The sequence below is a fragment of the Pelophylax lessonae genome, assembly GCF_965119305.1.
Source record: "Pelophylax lessonae genome assembly, chromosome: 1".
NCBI classification, from domain to species: domain Eukaryota; kingdom Metazoa; phylum Chordata; class Amphibia; order Anura; family Ranidae; genus Pelophylax; species Pelophylax lessonae.
Window position 1 is genome coordinate 588,688,805 of NC_138768.1, and position 19,963 is coordinate 588,708,767.

Below are 19,963 nucleotides of genomic sequence, written 5' to 3' on the forward strand. Positions count from 1 at the left end.
GTCCTCTCAAAGGGAAGGTGTAAGCTTCAACTGCAAAAAAGGACAGAGGATATGTCACCGGGAGTTGATGGAGGAGTGTGCTAGTCGGCTGCTGGAGTCCAGTAAAGCTCCGGATCCACTGCTGCATGTACCGATGAAATGAAGATGTCCTCATACAGAAAACTGAGGTATAACCAACATGGGGAATGTTCCACTGGTATAACAGTAAAAGCAGCTTTACCTACAGATGTTGTGAGGGTATGCGGTCCGGCTGTGCTCTAAGCGGGATCCATGGAGGTATGAAGCTCCGTCCCAGTCCCGTTATGCTGTGCAGTCCGGTCCGCTGTCTTCTTTGGAGCGGCGTTCAACCCGGTTAACGGCTACCACGGCATAGAGGATCCAGTTGCTTCCTGGTATGAGTGAAGGACGTCACTTCCGGTAGGTACGATCCGCCGGGTGCCTGGTAAGGGGAACAGCCGCTGACAGTGACCAAAGAGATGGCAAGCAATATGGACTATGCTGCACAGGGGGACACAGTGTGTAGGATGCCACAACGCCAACTCTGACGCGTTTCACCGACGAACAGTCGGTTTCTTCAGAGCTCGTTCGTCGGTGAAACGCGTCAGCGTTGGCGTTGTGGCTCTGTGCAGCATAGTCCATATTGCTTGCCATCTCTTTGGTCACTGTCAGCGGCTGTTCCCCTTACCAGGCACCCGGCGGATCGTACCTACTGGAAGTGACGTCCTTCACTCATACCAGGAAGCAACTGGATCCTCTATGCCGTGGTAGCCGTTAACCGGGTTGAACGCCGCTCCAAAGAAGACAGCGGACCGGACTGCACAGCATAACGGGACTGGGACGGAGCTTCATACCTCCATGGATCCCGCTTAGAGCACAGCCGGACCGCATACCCTCACAACATCTGTAGGTAAAGCTGCTTTTACTGTTATACCAGTGGAACATTCCCCATGTTGGTTATACCTCAGTTTTCTGTATGAGGACATCTTCATTTCATCGGTACATGCAGCAGGGGATCCGGAGCTTTACTGGACTCCAGCAGCCGACTAGCACACTCCTCCATCAACTCCCGGTGACATATCCTCTGTCCTTTTTTGCAGTTGAAGCTTACACCTTCCCTTTGAGAGGACTGCACAATTTTTTTTGTGCCTCATGCATACACCTATATGGATATGCTGTGAGGTCTATTAAGTACAAGTGAGCTATCTATTCTCATTACTTTACACAGGAGTACGCTTTTTCATTGTGCTATTGGATGCATCCATAGAGGTCATTACATACCACCTGGCAAGTGTACCGACCATATGTTCGATACATGTCTGGTGGTATGTTAGGTCATACATGAGTTATTTAAACCACTATCTGGTTGTTATTTTCCAATTCACCCTAGGTGTATCTGCAATTCCAGATAATCCATTGGTTTTTTTCTCATTCAATTATTGACATGCTCCAGTCCCATTCTTTACATGTGTTTCATGCCACCTTTTATTGTATGTTTTTTAACAGTGTCTAAGCAGTGTGTTCCTCCATTGCCTTGTATTGAGTCCTTTTTTCGTATTTTCCACAGGCATAAGTGCCTAAATAAAATTTAAATTTTTTACACTATATTTCTTGCTCGAGTATCCTTAGTTGGCTTTCCGTGGGAGTGCTCCATTTCGGGCCACCCCCACAATTTTTGTTTTTTCGAATTTGTATACTTACCCAACGGTTACTCTATGCTTTTTCTCTAGCCCTCAAATTGTGTTACCATACACAATTGTGTAGCTAGGTATATTATTTGCTTCGGCACCTCTGAGGCCCATCACGGATTACCATATACCCTGTTTATTTCAGCATAACATTCTCTACAGCTTCTCCAGACCCTTTCACATCTGTCACATGTGCTCAGGATGAACCTGCTCTCATCTGTGAAAATCACAGGGGGGCCAGTGGTGGACCTGCCAATTCTTGTGTTCAATGGCAAATGCCAATTGAGCTCCACATTGCCAGGCAGTGAGCACAGGGCCCAGTAGAGGATGTCGGGCCCTCAGGCCACCCTCATGAAGTCTGTTTCTGATTGTTTGGTCAGAGACATTCACACCAGGGGCCTACTGGAGGTCATTTTGTAGGGTTCATCCTGTTCCTCCTTACACAAAGGAGCAGATACTGGTCCTGCTGATATGGGTAAGGACCTTCTATGGCCCTGTCCAGCTCTCCTAGAGTAACTGCCTGTCCCATGGAATCTCCTTCATGCTCTTGAGACTGTACTGGGAGACACAGCAAACCTTCTGACAATGGCACGTATAGACGTGCCATCCTCGTGGAGTTGGACTGCCTGTGCAACCTCTATAGGGTCCAGGTATCGCTTTATGCTGTCAGTAGTGACGGTATCCCTAGCAAAATGCAAAACTAGTGAAAAACAGTCAGAAATTAGTAGGGAAAAAAAAGTCAGTGGCTTCCACCTGTAAAACCATTCCTGTTTTGGAGGTTGTTTCTTTGTTGCCCAACGAGTGCACCTGTTGTTACTTTCATTAACACCAAAGCAGCTGAATTTGATTAACAGCTCCCTCTGCTACTTAACTGACCATATTAATATCTCAGGAGTTTAAATGACTTGATGCTATACTCTTACTAAAAAGTTTTCCTTAAATTTTTTTGAGCAGTGTACTTTTAGAAGGCTGCAATTTGACATGCAATTCGACCTGTCAAATTGCATGTCAAATTGTGCCGATGTGAACGAAGGCTAAAACCTGGAAGCCCATTGGTTTCTGTGCAGAGCTGCACCCGATTTTTACACGCTCCAGTTTTAGTAAATCCCCCCAAGTGTTTCAGGGGTTCAAAAATGCACTAGAAGTGCACTAGACCTTTAATGATATTACTTCCAGTGCAGATACAAGCACAGGTTTAGTCAGCAGGTGGTTTGGCAGCCATTGTTTTCAAAGAAGTCATGATTAAGGTGCATTTTTGGACCTCCAAAATGCATTGGCTTCTGTTGAGTTGTCCCCCTGATTTTTATTGGAATAAAGTCATATCTTGAACTTCCAGTTCCGGTGCCGCAGGGCAGAGTAGCTCTTTACTTCAGCTTGCGAATCTGTTTGAAAAACCACCCCCTACCTGCTGAGGTCCCGGACATCTGGCGACTCTTCTGCCTCATCCATGGAGCGATATCTTGAAAAGAACAGCGCGCGATCGCTCCCGGGCACCCAGCAAATTGAGGCTGGGGATGCGGCCTTGTCCCCTGCTGTGGCAGAGCTGCCTGCCAGGGAGATGAGTGGCAGTCCTGCCTCCACCCCTCCACCGCAGGGGGACTACAATACCCAACACATCGCACAGGCAGTGGCTGCAATACTGACCCCCACTATTACAGCCTTGGTGGAGAAGGCTATTAATGCTACCATGTTACTCATAAAAAAGGAGTTAGGAGATCATGTCTCCTGCCTAAATGAGGCTGAGAACAGAATCTCTAGTATTGACGATGAACTATACCAAGCCCAGGCTACTGAACAAAGGCAGGACAAACCAATCAATTTACACTGTAGAAACTAGAAGACCTAGAGAATAGATTCAGGCATAGCAATCTGTGCTTCGTGGGCATCCCTGAATTGTTGCAACCCTCAGACATTGCGAGCTTCTGTTCTAAGCGCATTCCAGAGGCCCTGGGTCTCACGGGCCCCTGCACAGTGGAGCGGGCTTACTGGCTGGGTTCTCTTTCATCTGAACGGACAACATCGTGCCCTATAATTGCCAAATTTCTCAATTACGCTGACAAAGCAACTATCCTACAGAAATACAGGCAATCCAGCCCTTTTCTTGTGGATGGCATTAAAGCCCTGATTTTTGCCAACTATTCAAGTGAAGTCTCCCAGAAGAGGAAAGCTTTTCAGCACATCTGCTCTGAGCTATACCAACGCCACATTAAATTCACCCTGGTGTTTCCCGCCATCCTCCATTTAAAGGCCCCCAACGATGAGCAACTCACCTTCCAAGACCCGTCTGCAGCGGAAACCTTCCAACACTCCCTTGCCTCTGACCAATCAAACACTCCTTCCTCCCGAGCTGCACCACTCGCACGTTCTTTGAACCAGCGCAGCCCGCTCAAGGACTCCCACAAACGCCTAAGATTCTCAGGCCCTACCTCCCGGTACAACCAGCGCTGACTCTCATACACAGCATTTAGTGCTATACTACTCTCAGGACTGTGATACGCTTACTTTAGCACCACCAGATAAGGGTTTTCTACTTCCAGGTGATGTCAATTGTTATGTTTTGTTTTCTCTGACTCATTGTTTATCTCCAACATATGCATCTACTGTTTATATACTCCTCTTTTTTCATGGCATCACTAGCCATTTTATCAGCTCCACCCAGCTGACTTGTCTGGGGCTGCTACACCACCTCTCCTGCTCTATGTGGAGGCTATCTGCACATAATGTGAGTTAGGGTCGCCTCCGGAGCTGGCCTAGGGTGTTGTCATGCGGAAAAAAGAGAAGTCCGTTTGTTGTTGTGTATGCTCTTTTGTTGTGATTATTTTGCCTATTTCCCTATCCCCCTATGCCCTTCCTCATTATGTCTGCCTCTTCTCTTCCTGTCTTATTCTCCAGACATGCCTCCCCCTACACGATCTCTCCCCTCCTATAAAGCTCACTACCAGCATTAAAATGCTTTTTACACTTCAACTTCTCATGCTCTCTTCTGCCCATATTCTCCCCTGCTGCTCCCTATATAAAAATAGTCTCTTGGAATATTAAGGGATTAAGATCCCCTATTAAACGGTTGAAGACCGATATAGCTCTTCTACAGGAATCCCACTTGACGTCTTCTGATTAGCACTGCATGAAAAAATTATGGGTAGAAACTGTCTTAGGGTCTGACGCTGTGGGTCGCAAGGTAGGGGTCCTGATATTAATTCACAAAAACCTCCCCTGTGAAACAATCACGGTTGATTCTGACGACCCAGGTTGTTTTCTCTTGATCCACATCCGGATATACAACAGGGACCTCGTCATCTCAATGTTTATGCCCACAACAACCCCCGAAAAAAGTTCTTCGCTGACCTTACGACTAAACTCCTGAAAAATCTGCATCTCCCCCATGTGGTAGGCGGAGATTTCAATTGGATACTCCATAATACTGACGACCGATTCTCCCTCAAACACCCCCCTTGCAATTCGGATACCACAGCCCCCTCACCTTTTAGTTCCACCATGGACTCTCTACGACCTATTGATGCATGGAGACTCTTCCACTCCACAATGTCTTTACCAGAATAGACTATATTTTTTTGCACTGACAATGTAATTCCTGCTATCACAGACACTGATATTGGTGTACCGGCCATTTCAGACCATTGTCACTTTCAATTATACCGATTCTTTTTTTTAATTTATATCTTTATTGGTGATTTTTTATATATATACATACATTTCAAACAAACATTGTCATGTTCTGACCAAACCCCACCCCCCTTACCTCCCCCACCCTCCTCCCCCCAATTAAACCGATGACTCAAAAAAAAAAAAAACGAAAATTTTTACACTTTTATGTGCACATTCCCAACATTTCTTCGTATGAAGATATTTTCCATACTATATTACCATACACCAGGAGGGGTATGGGGACCGTCCCCCCGCAGCCTGGACCCGGCTCCGCCCAGGGTAACCCTCTCTTAAACTCCCTTTAGGAAGAATTGGCTTCCAAGTATTGCACCCAGGGTCTCCATCTCAACTTAACTTGATCCTCTGAATTTCCCAATATGGCGGACAGCTCTTCCATCTTAAGAATCTCGTTGACCTTCCCACACCACAACTCGTAAGTTGGGATCACTGTCTGTTTCCAGAAAATAGGTATGCATGCACTTGCTGCATTCAACAGACGCAGAGTCAGGGACTTTCTGTAGCTCCGCACTGAGCTTCCTGTCAAATGCAGCAAGCACAACGCGGGGTCCTCTAGTATATCCACATTGGTTATATGTTTTATAGCCACTGCTATCTTATTCCAAAATGGCCGCACTCTTTTACATCCCCAAAAAATATGGACCATGTTTCCATCCTCCAATCCACACCGCCAGCATTTTCCTGAGACCGCCTCTTTTATTTTGTGTAATAGTGATGGGACTCTATACCATCTGGTTAGAATTTTATACCCTGTCTCTTGGATCTTACAATCTAGTGATGATTGATGAACTAATCTCAGGATCTTATTTATCTGCTCTTTTGACCACACGGTATTTAACTCCTGCTCCCATTTTTGGATAAACAGCAATTGTTGGTCTCCCTCGTCTTCTGACAGTTGTATATAGAACCTTGAGATCAGATGGCCCGTCGCTTTACCTGTTCTACACATATTTTCCAGGTCCGTTAGCTCTCGTGGTGCGTACCCTTCCCGCCAAACTGATCTAATATAATTATACAGCTGATAAAGGCTGAGATAATCTAACGATTCTCCTGCACCTGTCCTAAGTTCTTCTAGGGAGGGCATAGGCCCATTTTGCCATATGTCACATAGACGCCTTTTACCATCTTGAGCCCACCTACGGATTCTGGCATTTATACACCCCGGGGGAAAATCCGGGTTCCCCAAAATCGGTGTCATCGGAGATAGACCCGGGGCTACCCTCCAATGCGACTGAATTCTCTTAGTTTCTTTTATAGTCGCTCCCACTGTAGGATGTTTGAGAATAGCGTCTTTAGATTCGAACACCGACCATGGGGCTGGGGGGGTTAACTGTCCTGTTTCCTCATTCTCTAAATCCACCCATCGTTTGGTACGTTTATTGCAGTGCCAGTCTACCACCCTTACTAAATGTACCGCCCTGTAATATCTCAGGATATCTGAGAATCCAATCCCACCTCTTACTTTGGGTAAGGCCAACGTCTGCATCTTAATTCTAGGGGATTTGTTTGCCCAAATATAGGAGCGGAGTATGCCCTTAATTGATTGAAAAAATTCTTTTGGAACTGCTATTGGAATTGTCTGCATTAGATACAAGATACGGGGTAACACATTCATTTTAATAACGCTACTGCGCCCAAACCACGTCACTGCCAACAGCTGCCATATTCTGAGATCTGCTTTAATCTTTCCTACAAGCGGAAGGTAATTCTTTCTATAGAGATCCTCGGGATCTGCCGTTAACTGTATCCCTAAGTATTTGAGCGTATCTGAGGCCCATTGAAACGGAAACGCTATTCGAAGTGCTCTCTCTTCTTGGTCAGATAACGATATGTTGAGTGCCGCTGATTTAGTTACATTAATTTTATAGTTAGAGAACCCACTGTATGTTTTCAGGGCGTCTAGAATATTTGGTAGTGAAAGAGAAGGGTTAGTAGCAAAAAACAGCAGGTCGTCCGCAAACGCGGCCACCTTGTGTTGTTCCCCCCCGCTTTGGATTCCCGCTATATCAGGAGAACTCCGAATTCTACACAGTAGGGGTTCCAGGCACAACACGAATATAAGCGGAGATAAAGGGCACCCCTGCCGTGTGCCATTAGAGATAGGGAAGTAGCTTAACCTCCATTCATTTACCCTAACCGCAGCCGTAGGGACCGTATAAAGTGCCAGTATAAATTGCAGCATTTGCGGTCCCAGGCCTATATATGACAGGGTGGCCCGGATAAAATCCCACGCCACCCTGTCAAAGGCCTTTTCCGCATCTGCTGCAAAAAGAACCATCTTCTTTCGTGATGTACGTGCCAGATGTATTAGATCTATGGCTCGAATTGTATTATCCCGGGCCTCCCGGGTAGGAATAAAGCCCACTTGGTCAAAATGGACCAGGTCTGCCATATATGGTAAGAGCCGATTTGCTAATATTCTTGCGTATAGTTTCGTGTCTACATTTATCAAAGATATCGGGCGATAACTACCACAACACAGAGGGTCCTTCTCTTCTTTAAGTAATAAAGTAATATGCGCCCGTAGGGAATCCAACGGGAACGCCGCTCTTCTTCCCACTTCATTGAAATGTGGTAGTAGGGGGTTCTTTAAACGCTCCCCAAATTTCTTGTAGTAACTTAAAGTAAAGCCATCTGGGCCAGGTGCCTTATGTGCCTTGGTCTGTGAGATCGCAGCGGCCAGCTCTTCCCCCGATATCTCGCCTTCCAATGTCAATACTTGGTCTTCTGAAAGAGTACGCATGCCCGAGTCTCGTAAATACTCCTCTATCTGCTTCCCCTTTTCTGTACTTTTCTTACTCCCCATTTCCGGTAGGTTATATAGTGACCGATAGAAAGAGCAGAACTCTTCTGCTATGTCAGCTGAAGTGTGAACCTCCCCACCTTTTGTATTTCTAAGACGTAAAATTTGAGTTCGTCTTTTTGGGCCCCTCAATGCTCGTGCCAGCATCGCCCCTGGTTTATTTGCATATTCATACAGGTGTCTTTTCAACCATAACATATTTCGTACTGTCTTTTGAAAAAGTATCTGATTCAATTCCTCTCTTACCCGCATGAGAGGGATCAAGTGAGCTTCCGCAAGTGTTCTCTTGTGCTGCCTACTCAGCTGTTCAATTTTAGTTAGATATTCTTTAATTTTCGCCTCCCGCTCTCTTTTACGCTGTGCACCCAACTGTATCAGTACCCCTCTTATCACGCACTTATGCGCTTCCCAGACCGTGGAAGGTGAGAGGGACTCCGATGTATTTTCTATAAAGTAGTTGTGTAACGCCTCATCTATCTTCCCCTCCGTTTCGGGGGATTGTAATAAGGCCTCATTTATACGCCATGATCTTGGACTACAGTTTTTCGATTCCCATTCTATACTCACATACACCGGGAAATGGTCAGAGATTGAAAAATCTCCGATATCTGAGTCTGTCACTAACGGCAGGTCTGCCTGGGTAACCAGTATTCTGTCTATCCTACTATATGCCTTGTGGATTGGAGAATAGAAAGTGTAATTTCTCTCTCCCGGGTGCATCAACCTCCATGGATCGATGAGGCCCAGGAGGGAGATCTCTTTTTGCAGCCTTCGTAATTTAGCAAATGACATATATGAACTTCTTTTAGAGGTATCTAACAGAGGTTCTGGGGCATAGTTAAAATCACCTCCCATCACTAAGTGCCCTTCCCGGAATTCCAAGACAACCGGAATCATCTTCTGTAAAAACATTACATGCTCATAGTTGGGAAAATAGACATTTACGAGGGTTACCTCAACCCGTCCTATCCACCCCTTCACCAACACGAACCTACCCATTGGGTCAGCCAATTCTTCTTTTAGGGTCCACTTCACAGCACTTGATATTAAAGTGCTCACACCCTTTGATTAGGCAATAGGGGATGTAGCGTGGTAAACCCATGGAAAGTCTTTATTGTACAATTTTGGTACTGCATCTTTGCGGAAGTAGGTCTCCTGAATAAAAGCTATTTGTGTAGCATCTCATAAGTCTCCTACGCTTCTGTGGGGTTGATAGTCCCCTCACATTATAGGTCGTGATCTTACAACCTGCTGTCCCCCCCTGGGTCGCTCTACCTCCAGCCACCATTGTGGACGGTCCCCCGCCCCCCACGGCCACACAAGCTATGCAAGGCAAGATAAAGCAGGACACAAGAAAGAGAAAAAAATAAATAAAATTTTTAGCAAGAAAAGAAAAAAAAAACCCCTTCACCCACACAAGTATGTATATACTATTTAATTCCCACTACCCCTACCCCCCTCTAATGGTTATATAAACCCACGCAACCAGGCGCTATGTACTGGGGGGGCCGTGGTTCCCAAAACCCCGCGAGCAAGCCACTGTACCTGGACACTCTCCTTCAAGAACAAGAGAAGATAAAAAAAAAAAAAGAAAAAGCTAAGCTCCAAAAATTGGAGCTAAGAAAATGGGCTCTACTCCCTCTCACCCCTACCGTGGTGTAAGGATGTAGTCCCTATCCTCTCACTGACGGACAGTAAAATTATAGGTTTTAAGTGTCCAGCTAGAGGAGCTCTGCCTCGGTGGGCGATCTCCTCCTTTCACATAATGTCAATGTCCTACTCCCCCCCCCCCCCCGCCCCAGAGACCCCCTCTTACACCTCCCAATCTAACGGACCCTAAGTATGATAATGAACACACTCTAGGTTTGACTTTCCCAGCCTTTCCTCCTACAAAAGATGGCGCGGCCCTGTACGGCCAAGACGTCACCCCTCTCCCCTAGGGGAGCGGTTCTTTCAAGGCCCAAATGCGCCCCTGGGTTGGAGTCAAACTACCCCGAGCCAGGTCGCAGGTGAAGGGGACTTGATTGCTACATAGTCAGATACCCTGCTTGTACCTTCTACTCCTACCCCTCTATGGGTTCCCCTCCCCCCAACTCCCCTCCTGAGGGCCTCGGGGCCCACTCACCCCCCCTTCTACAAAACATTTACCCTCCCCTCTACTCATCTTAACCCTTCAGACTTGAGCTAGGTCCTGGGAAGATCTCTCTTACTCACTTCTAGTTGCTGTTAACCATAGCTATTCCCTGAGTCACTATACCCTCTGTATACACCCTAATAGTGATTTAAATTCAGTATTATTAGGTCTCACATATCTTCTTTTTTGTGTTTTAAGCGTGTCCCGCACAAAGTGAGGGAACACTCTCAAGTTACCTCTACCTCAGTGCCCCTTTCCCTCGTGACCCTTAAGATCGTGCCCCCGGCCCTCTGTGGCTGGCGGGGGCACGAACACAAGCATAAAAAAAAAAAAAAAAAAAACCCCTTGTGAAATTATAGTTGATCTCTATGGATACAAATATATAATATCTAATTTTCCTGTGAAGCGAAAAATCCAAAAACACACACCACAGTTCCCCCATAAGAAAAACACGATAAAATAAAACACATCACACAAAGTGTAACCCCCCCCCATCCCCTACGAGGGGGACTCAGATGGTAAGGACATATAAAAAATAACACAGAAAAAATACAAAAAAAAAAAAAAAAAAACGCCCATTTCTCAACACAGCAAATGTTCGGGTCGGGTGTGGGGATGCCAGGGACCTCCACACATCTTAACTTTCCCCCCTCCCAAAAAAAGAGGGAGAGGAGGAGATAGGGAGAACCCCAAAAACGAAACAAGGCATGGAAAAAACCGGGAAGAAAAAAAAAAACAGAAAAAGACCATGGAATAGGCCAGGAACCTGTATACAACACTTTTAGGTTCGTTACATTATTGTCTCCTTGTCCTGAGCGTCTGTTTTGCTCCCACACCTATCTACTCCAAATTTCACCCATGTTGTGTGGTTCAATTCATGTGGTAGTTCACAGAGTTTCCTAGGACATCTAACCAGTCACTCACATGGATTGGGGCACACCCCAAAAATGTAAAGAGCGCGGGAAGCTGATCTGGCCATTTCAATAAGAACGTTTCTCTGTCTTTTACCACTTTCAAATGGAAGGGGTGTCCCCAAAAATAGGTTGCTCCCACTTTTCTTATGACCTCTAGGAGGGGTTTAATTACGGCTCTCATCTTTAGGGTCCCCCGTGAAAGATCTGGCAACAATTTCAACTGAGAACCTTCACACTCGATCTGCCCTTTTGCCCATGCTTGTCTCATTATGTCTTCTTTAAGTGAAAACAGGTGAATCTTAATTAAGACATCTGGGATTAGATCTGTTCCCGGCCTTCGGGGCGCTTTAACCCTGTGCACTCTGTCAATTTCCATTTTTTCCATTTGGGGTCTCTCCAACAGACCATTCAAAATACCCACTACCGTGGTTCTGAGCTCTGGGCCCTTTACGGATTCCGGCAAGCCCCGCAGTCGAATATTATTCCTCCGGCCGCGGTTCTCACCATCATCCTGCTGCAGCCGCAACCAGGTGACTTGTTTTTGCAGCTGTGCTCGTGAACTTTCTAATTCAGAGATTCTGACTTCAAAATCACATTGTACTGACTCTGTATTCACCAATCTGCCTTCAATTTGATCAACTTTTTGTTTTAAACCACATATTTCCATTTTAATATCACTCATGATTGCTGCAGCCATATCTTGGATATCCTGTTTCGTCGGGATCAGCTTAATAAACTCACCCCACTCCGCTGTTGATGGTATTTGGGGCTGTTGCGGCATAGTAGGGGACTCTTTGGGCTCTTCATTCCTTTGTTCCTGCAATATATCCATTACTAAAGGCATCTTCCCACCAGAAGAGACCCCAGTAGATTGAGTGTTTGTAGCTTTGGGCCCTTTCTGCTGAACTGCCATTCCTGAGTTTGTTTGGCGTTTCTGTGATGCCTTGATCCCACCAGTACTTCGTGATGCCACTGTGTGTCTCAGAAAATAAGAGGTAATGTCTGTCCTTCTCTCTAGGGCTTGCTTCGGCTCCGGGCTGGCTGCTTGAGTCATATATACGGGGGAGACCAGCGACCTCCGCATCTACTGTCCCAGCTAGCACTCAACCCCGGCTCTCCTCCTCCTCAGCCCTTCAGCCTCACACCGACCCGCACGGTCTTTCACCCTATGCTGTACCTCTCTCACTCTGAGGCAGGGTCCCGCACTTTCAGCGTATGGCCGCCTGTTTCCTTGCCACCACCGCTGCTTTATGGCTCCCCGAGCCTGGATTTCCCCATTACCGTCCTCCGTGAGCCTCGGGCCCCGCTCTGCAACTAGCGGGGAAGGGGGGGGGGAGCTGACTCACTCACTGCACGGCGCTCTCCTCCACCACGCAGAGCTCCTCACTGCTCGGCCTCTCACGGCGCCATTGACGAACCACGCCCCCCCACTGGCCGACACGGCCACCTCAATTATACCAATTCGACATCAATGCATACCACCTGGTGCTTCCCAGCTTTTTTCTACAAAAATGCCGACTTCAAGTCATATATAACTCAAGCATGGGCGGAATTCAATGACACCAATGCCTTCTGGGACAAGGCAAAATCTTTTCTTAGAGGCAAAACAATCGCCTATGCAGTATCCCACAAGAGATCAACTCTAGCCAACTATAAACTTGCTAGCTCAAATCTATGAACAGCCCAGCGCTCATTTAGCAGTGATCCCTCCACTAGGAACAAAGACCACTGGCAAAAAGCAAAACACGATTTTGACACATGGGCACAGGAGCTAGAGCTAACTAAACGCTTACTCACAGATGCCATGTTTTTTAAACATGGTAACAAAGCAGGTAAGCTCCTGGCCAGGCTCTGTAAGGGCGAACACACCCCAACCCACATAACAGCTTTGAGAGACTCCTCAGGTACTATTCGTAGAACCCCAAAGGACGTTGCAAAGATTATGCAGCAATACTATTCCTCTCTATATGCTCCAGACCCCATCGATGTGACGGCTGTACAGTGCTTTTTAGACAAACTAGACCTACCCACGATTACCTCAGCCCAAAGGGATCTCCTTAATGCACCCATAGCTGCTACTGAACTATCCACCACGATCTCCCAATTAGCTCCGAACAAAGCACCCGGCCCAGACGGCTTCACAGGGGAATTTTTCAAAACCCTCCGTGAACCGTTAGAAACCACACTTCTGGATGTCTACAATAATATCTGGTCGGGAGGCCCATACTTACCGACAGGAAATCAAGCCACCATTAAACTACTAAGTGTAGCCCTGCCCCCTCGGGAGTGGCTGGTTGCTTGGGTATCCTCTTCACTTCTTGCACCCTGAGCCTGCTCCAACCCATCTGACACTATTAGTTCTGTCATTGTGAATAATTGAGACCACAAGTATTGCAGTGAATAATCAATTTACTGCTTTTGACTTTTTATGAAAAACAGGAATATGCAAACAGAATCAGAAATAACTCAGATGTCGCTAAAGGGATAGATCCTGAATTCCCAACCAAGGATTTAGGCCTTTTAGTTCAGCACTCAGGATCCAGAACGCAGGCCACACATACATATGCACAAACAAATGTGTATGTATGCTAGAGGATTGCGCTCAGCAAAAATAAACAACACTTAAAATAAGCTGAAGTAATTAGAGAGTGACCACAGATAAGAATGACTACACTTAGTAACTTGAATGCAAGTAAGCAATATATCAATATTGTAACAACTATCAGAGTGCACTCTGTATACTAACGGGGGCCCCCTTTATGATGAATTGCAAGAGTCTCCTGGATAGTGAGGCCTCACTTGTCTTCACCGGCAAGGAATTCCCAACAATCCAAGGAAAGTATTTGTAATCCAATAAGGGTAGAGATGATGAACTGTGTTCCACAAAGTAATCAATAGATGTAGTCCACAGAGAAGCAAATGTAATAAATCCTAATGCGTCACAATAGGTTGACAGCCTAGAACTGGATAGAGGGCTTGAGGCCTAGCCCTTCTCTTCGGTGTCCGCCACTAGGCCTCGGCCTAAGTTCCTGCGATCCGCAGCAGCTCTTCCTCTTCTTTCCAGCACGCTGTCCCCGAGGCAAGAGAGTGAAGTGGAGTCCCACCACCCCCTTTATATAGACACCCCCAGCAAGCTCCGCGCATCCTATTGCTCCCTGGGAGAAGGGTCTCTTTCTCCCAGCAATCTATGATCTTGCTCCTCCCGTACTACATCTCCCATAATGCCAAAGTCACTGTCCATGCAGAACTTTAATAACAATAACAGTTTGAACAACACCGGCTACATCAATAAAAAGGACAAAAACCCCTTTGAGCCAGGATCATACAGATCTATTTCACTACTCAATTTGGATGTCAAAATCCTCTCCAAAATTGTAGCCACCAGACTCACAGGTATTCTCCCTACTCTGATTCACCCAGCCCAGTCGGGTTTCGTGAAAGGTAGAATGGCAACTCTCAATATCCACAAAGTTTTACTGGTACTAGACTATGCCAAACAACACACAGATCAGGATATAGACATTATCACCTTGGACGCGGGGAAAGCCTTTGATAATGTGAATTTTCAATGGCTTTCTCTGGTCTTAACCAAATTGAACTTCTCTGGTCCCTTCATGCAGTTAGTGCATTCAATGTACATTAAACCCACTGCCAGATTGATGGTAGCAGGTATCCTTTCAGATGAATTTCACCTTTATAAGGGCACTAGACAGGGTTGCCCCTTGTCACCTCTACTATTCAATCTGGCTCTGGAACCCCTTTCCAGATTTCTACTCAGCCACGCCCCCCTCCATGGGATCCATATTGGCAGGCATGAACTACGCACTGCTCTTTTCGCGGACAATGTCCTCGTTTTTACTGCTAATCCGACAGAAGACATGCCTATCATAAAACAGGCCTTTGATGAATTCAAAACGTATTCTGGCCTTCGTATCAATTCGTATCAATTGTAGTAAGAGCGAGATACTTCCCCTAGGTGGCCCATCCATCCCCTCTTGGTCATCTCTCTCCCCATTCACTATAGCTAAGTCTCATATTACCTATTTGGGCATTAAAATTGTGAAACTTCCTTCTTCTCTGTATTCTTTAAACCACCCTCCTCTGTTCAAAAAAATTGGTAAAGAACTTAAAATCTGGATGGATCTCCCCCTTTCATTTCTGGGAAGGCACCATCTCTTTAAAATTGTCAGTTTTGCCCATCTATTGTACCCAATGCAAACTATCCCCTTGCTGTTGAAGCATATAGATATTCAATTGCTGAACAAAACTCTTACAAAATTTATATGGCACAGCAAACGACCACGTATAGCCTTAAAAAAACGTTATCTTCCCAGAAGTGAAGGGGGCATCAGCCTCCCCAACATTAGATTGTATAATCTGTCATCTCTGCTCAGTATAGGTCTCGACTGGATTTTCTCATCGTCACTTTACTCTAATTTACACCTAGAATCGGCTATGGCATACCCATATTCTTTAACTGCTCTTCTTCATTGCAAATTGACCACCATCCCAGATGACCTGAAACACAACTCCATACTAAGAGACACAGTTATCGCATGGAGGGAAATCCACAAAAGCCTTCATCTATCACCTTTTATCTCCAGGGAAACACCTATATAAGGGAATCCTAACTTCGCCCCTGGCTTGGATCACAGTGTATATAATGAATGGCGAGCGAAAGGTCTTACAAAATTCTCTTCTTTATGCCAAGAAGACACGGGTGCACCCCTCTCTTTCTCATCCATTGCACAAAAGTACTCGCTTCCGCTGCCTCACTCTTTTTACCTCTGGCAATGTACAGATTTCATATGTTCTTCGTGCACAGAAGGGCGCAAATGCTTTAAATTTTTCTGTGCATCAAAGGGAGAATGCACAGGAAGTTAAATACTCACTTGGCAGGGTCATCCTGGCAGGATCAACAGGTATTTTTCTATAATTGCAGCATTTTAAAGAGGCGAAGAATGGAGAAATGCTCATGTATATCAGATATCCACTGAAACCTTAAAAGGAGGCAAAACTCTTAAAGGCTGTAGTGAAGAAACAAGTTTCACATGTTAATAAGGAATTGGTGGAGCAGTTGGTACAGGGCTTAAAGTATGTATGAGATGAGATGCTGGATTCTTATGGCAAATCTGGGACTTCTATTTCAGCACATAAATTTTTTTTTTTTTGTTTGCGGGGAAATTTGGACAAGGAGGCTAAGGCTGGCCATACACTATACAATTTTCTTGTTCAACTTTCCTTTAGATTTACCAAAACCATGTAATATAGGGTCAAACCAAAACACTTTCAATTTGTATGCAGTCAGGCAGGCCCTTGCACTACATAGTTTAAGGTAAATCTAAAGGAAATTGAATAAGAAAATTGTATAGTGTATGGCCAGCCTAAGTCCTCCGGACTCTACCTCCACAGAGGATAAGTGCTCCTGGCAGTCCCAAGCCCTCCAAGCCATTATATAAACCCTGCTCCCCACCTATTCAGCTCAATGTTACATACTGTAGTTAGTCAGACTGAAATTAGACACAAGGCCATATAGTTCGAAGCACAAGTAAATAGAAAACCTAATATACACAATCCCATATCCACAGCTGATTCATAAGAAGGCAAAAAAACCCAAGCAAAAAAGTAACGTCTGAACCAATTTTCTCTAGTGAGGGGAAAAAAGTCCTTCCTGATCCTCAAGAAGGCAAAAAGATATTCCCTAGACATAGTTTTTGAGAGAGCCTACTCCACATTTTTACATCTCTTATTGCGAAGAAGGCTTTTGGTACGTGGAGGTTAAATCTCTTTTACTCCAGACATAAAGAGTGTCCCCTGGCCCTCTGTAATAACTCTACACTAGAGTTGGGCTGAACACCCCCTAGTTCAGTTCGCACCAAAACTCTCGAACATCGCAAACGTTTGGACCTGAACCCCATCGAAGTCTTTAGGATCCGAATTAGAAAAATCAAAAGTCCCTATTTTGAAGGCTTATATGCAAGTTATTAGCCATAAAAAGGGAATAATTTTTACAGGGGTAGTGATTTTAATGATGCCTAAAGTAAAAAAATCAAAGATCAAGTCAATCAAGTGGCACATCTGAACCGTGTAAAGAACCTGCTGCAGCAAAACTGATATTTATAAAGAAAAAAAAATGACATTTAAATTACCAGCAATACAAAAATGTAAAAAAAAAAAAAAAAAAACCATGTGGGGTCCCCTTCCAATCCATACTGGGCCCTTCGGGTCTCGTATACATTTTAAGGGGAACCCCACACCAAAATAAAAAAAAACAAAAACACCAAGATCTATACCAGACCCTTATCCAAGCATGCAGCCCAGCAGGTCAGGAAGGGGGCAAGAGAACCCCCTCCTGAACCATAGCAGGCCACATGCCCTCAACATGGGGGGGTGCTTTGGGGCAGGGGGGCACCCCAAAGCACATTGTTGCCAATCAAAGTCAGTCAGACAATGGGCTGGTCCGAGGCTCCATGCCTGAATGGACACATAAAGCTGGGCTTGGCATGGAAGGCCCCATAGCAGGCTTCTTGCTGTGGGGACATTCAACAGGAGGAAGGGGCCAGGAGCTCCAAAGAGGGCCCCTGGAAAGAGGAGGATTCAGGCTTCTCTGTGCAAAACCATTACACAGAGCAAGTAAGTATAACATGTTTGTTATTTTTAAAGCGGTTGTAAACCCTAAAAAATAAAAAAATAAAAACCTGCAAGACAAAGGCATAATGAGCTAGTATGCATTGCATACTAGCCAATTATGTATAACTTACCTTAGAACGAAGCCCCGACACGGACCCCCGGACATCGCTGCGGGCGCTGCCATGATCCCTCGCCGTCTCTTCCGGGTTCGGCGGCTCCGGCGCGGTGATTGGCCGGAAGAGACGGCTCCGGCGCGATGATTGGCCGGAGCCGCGATGACGTCACTCCCGCGCATGCACGCGGGAGGGATTTTCCGGCAAGCTCCCGGCAAACTAATTGAAGGTCCCCCCGGACCTTCAGAGCGCATGCGCCGCTCGCACGAGCGGCTGCATGCACTGTAAATATCTCCTAAACCATGCCGGTTTAGGAGATATTATTTGTACCTACAGGTAAGCCTTATTATAGGCTTACCTGTAGGTAAAAGTGTCAAAAAGCGGGATACTATCGCTTTAACTAAAAAAAATTAGTCTTTATTATCACAATAAATAAGGGGCGGGGCCATCTGGTGATGTCACCTGGTGGCACTGCCCCTTGTAACATCAACGACTAGTGCATGCTGGGTTGGTGATGTCACAAGGGGGCAGTGCCATCAGGTGACATCACCAGGTGGCCCAACTCCTTAACTATTTAAAAACTGTCAAACAGCACAGCAGGTATGGGGGAACATTGTTTTTTTTTTAATAAAGGAATTGTAAAAAAACTGCCTCCTGTCTTTATTTATTTTTGACACTGTTTTTTGGTGAATGGGTAGGGGTACAATATACCCAATACTCATTCACATAGGTGGGGGCAGGATCTGGGGGCCCCCTTGTTAATGGGGGCTTCTAGATTCTGATAAGCTCCCTGCCCGCAGACCCCCACAAATACTGCCTAGGTTTATCAGGAAGAGGCCCTTGTCCCCAGAGACCTCCCTTGCCCCCAACCCCTCCCCCCCCATATGTTGAGGGCATGTGGCCTGGTGTCAGGGAACTAGCCGGAGAATAAACACTCATAGACCTGACACATTAGCCAGTTCTCAACATGGCCGCGCCCGCATGAATACGCACACGCGTATTGCAAACGCACGTCCGCTAGGGCGAAGACGTGTGCATGCTGGCGCACAAAGTGGACGTCCAATCCCAGCACCCTCTGGCCTTTAAAAGGATATCTGTGGCACATGAACATTGCTGACTGGTCTTCAGCTTCCTGTTTCCTGCTTCCTGTGTTTGCTGCTGCTTCTGATCACCTGTTGTCAACCCGGCTTGTTCTTGGATTCCTCTTGTCTTGCTCCCAGCTCTGACCTCTGATTGTTCATGGATCTTCTCTTGTCATCTGCCCTGAGTATGACCCCGGCTTGCTTAACCACGACTCTGCTATCCGATCTGCTGACCACTGGCTTACTGACCTCTGCTTCTGTTCCCGACTACGCCTTCAGCTGTGCCTTGTCTGCTGTGATCTGCCTTGGTACCCACCTGCTGTACCCAGCCTGCAGAACCTGCTTCCAGTACTTACCTGTTGATCCTGCCAGCTGCACTCTCCATTACAAACTACTTCCTGCTGTGTGCAGTCTGCAACTTCCACAGCACTCCTGGGTCCTAGTGCTCACCTCCTCTGGTGTTCACCTGCAGAGAGATCTACCTACCACCAACCCTCATCTGGGGCACAGCTGGCAATCCCTGCTACTTTGGGCTTCGTGCTTCCTGTTACCACCTTCAGAGACACCAAGCACTCAGCCGCAAGGAGAGCCCTCTCAGCATTTCGGCTTCAGGACCAGGTACGTGACACTTGGTATAGTTCATGACCTGCCAGGCTGCATGCTCAGATAAGGGTCTTGTATGGATTTCTGTGAGGACCCCACACCATTTTTTTCTCACTTTTTTCTCTTGCCGGCAATGGGTTTTTTTTCATTCAGCTGTCAGAGTGAATGCTCGTTGACAGCTAATGACTCATCTGTTGTAAGGGCGCAGTAGCCCGCTTCCCGGCCTACTCCTTAACAACCATTACCTGGTGTGAGGCCAGGAAATGGCATCCCTGCAAATATATTATCAGGAGAATTCTAGCATTCCTGCAGGTA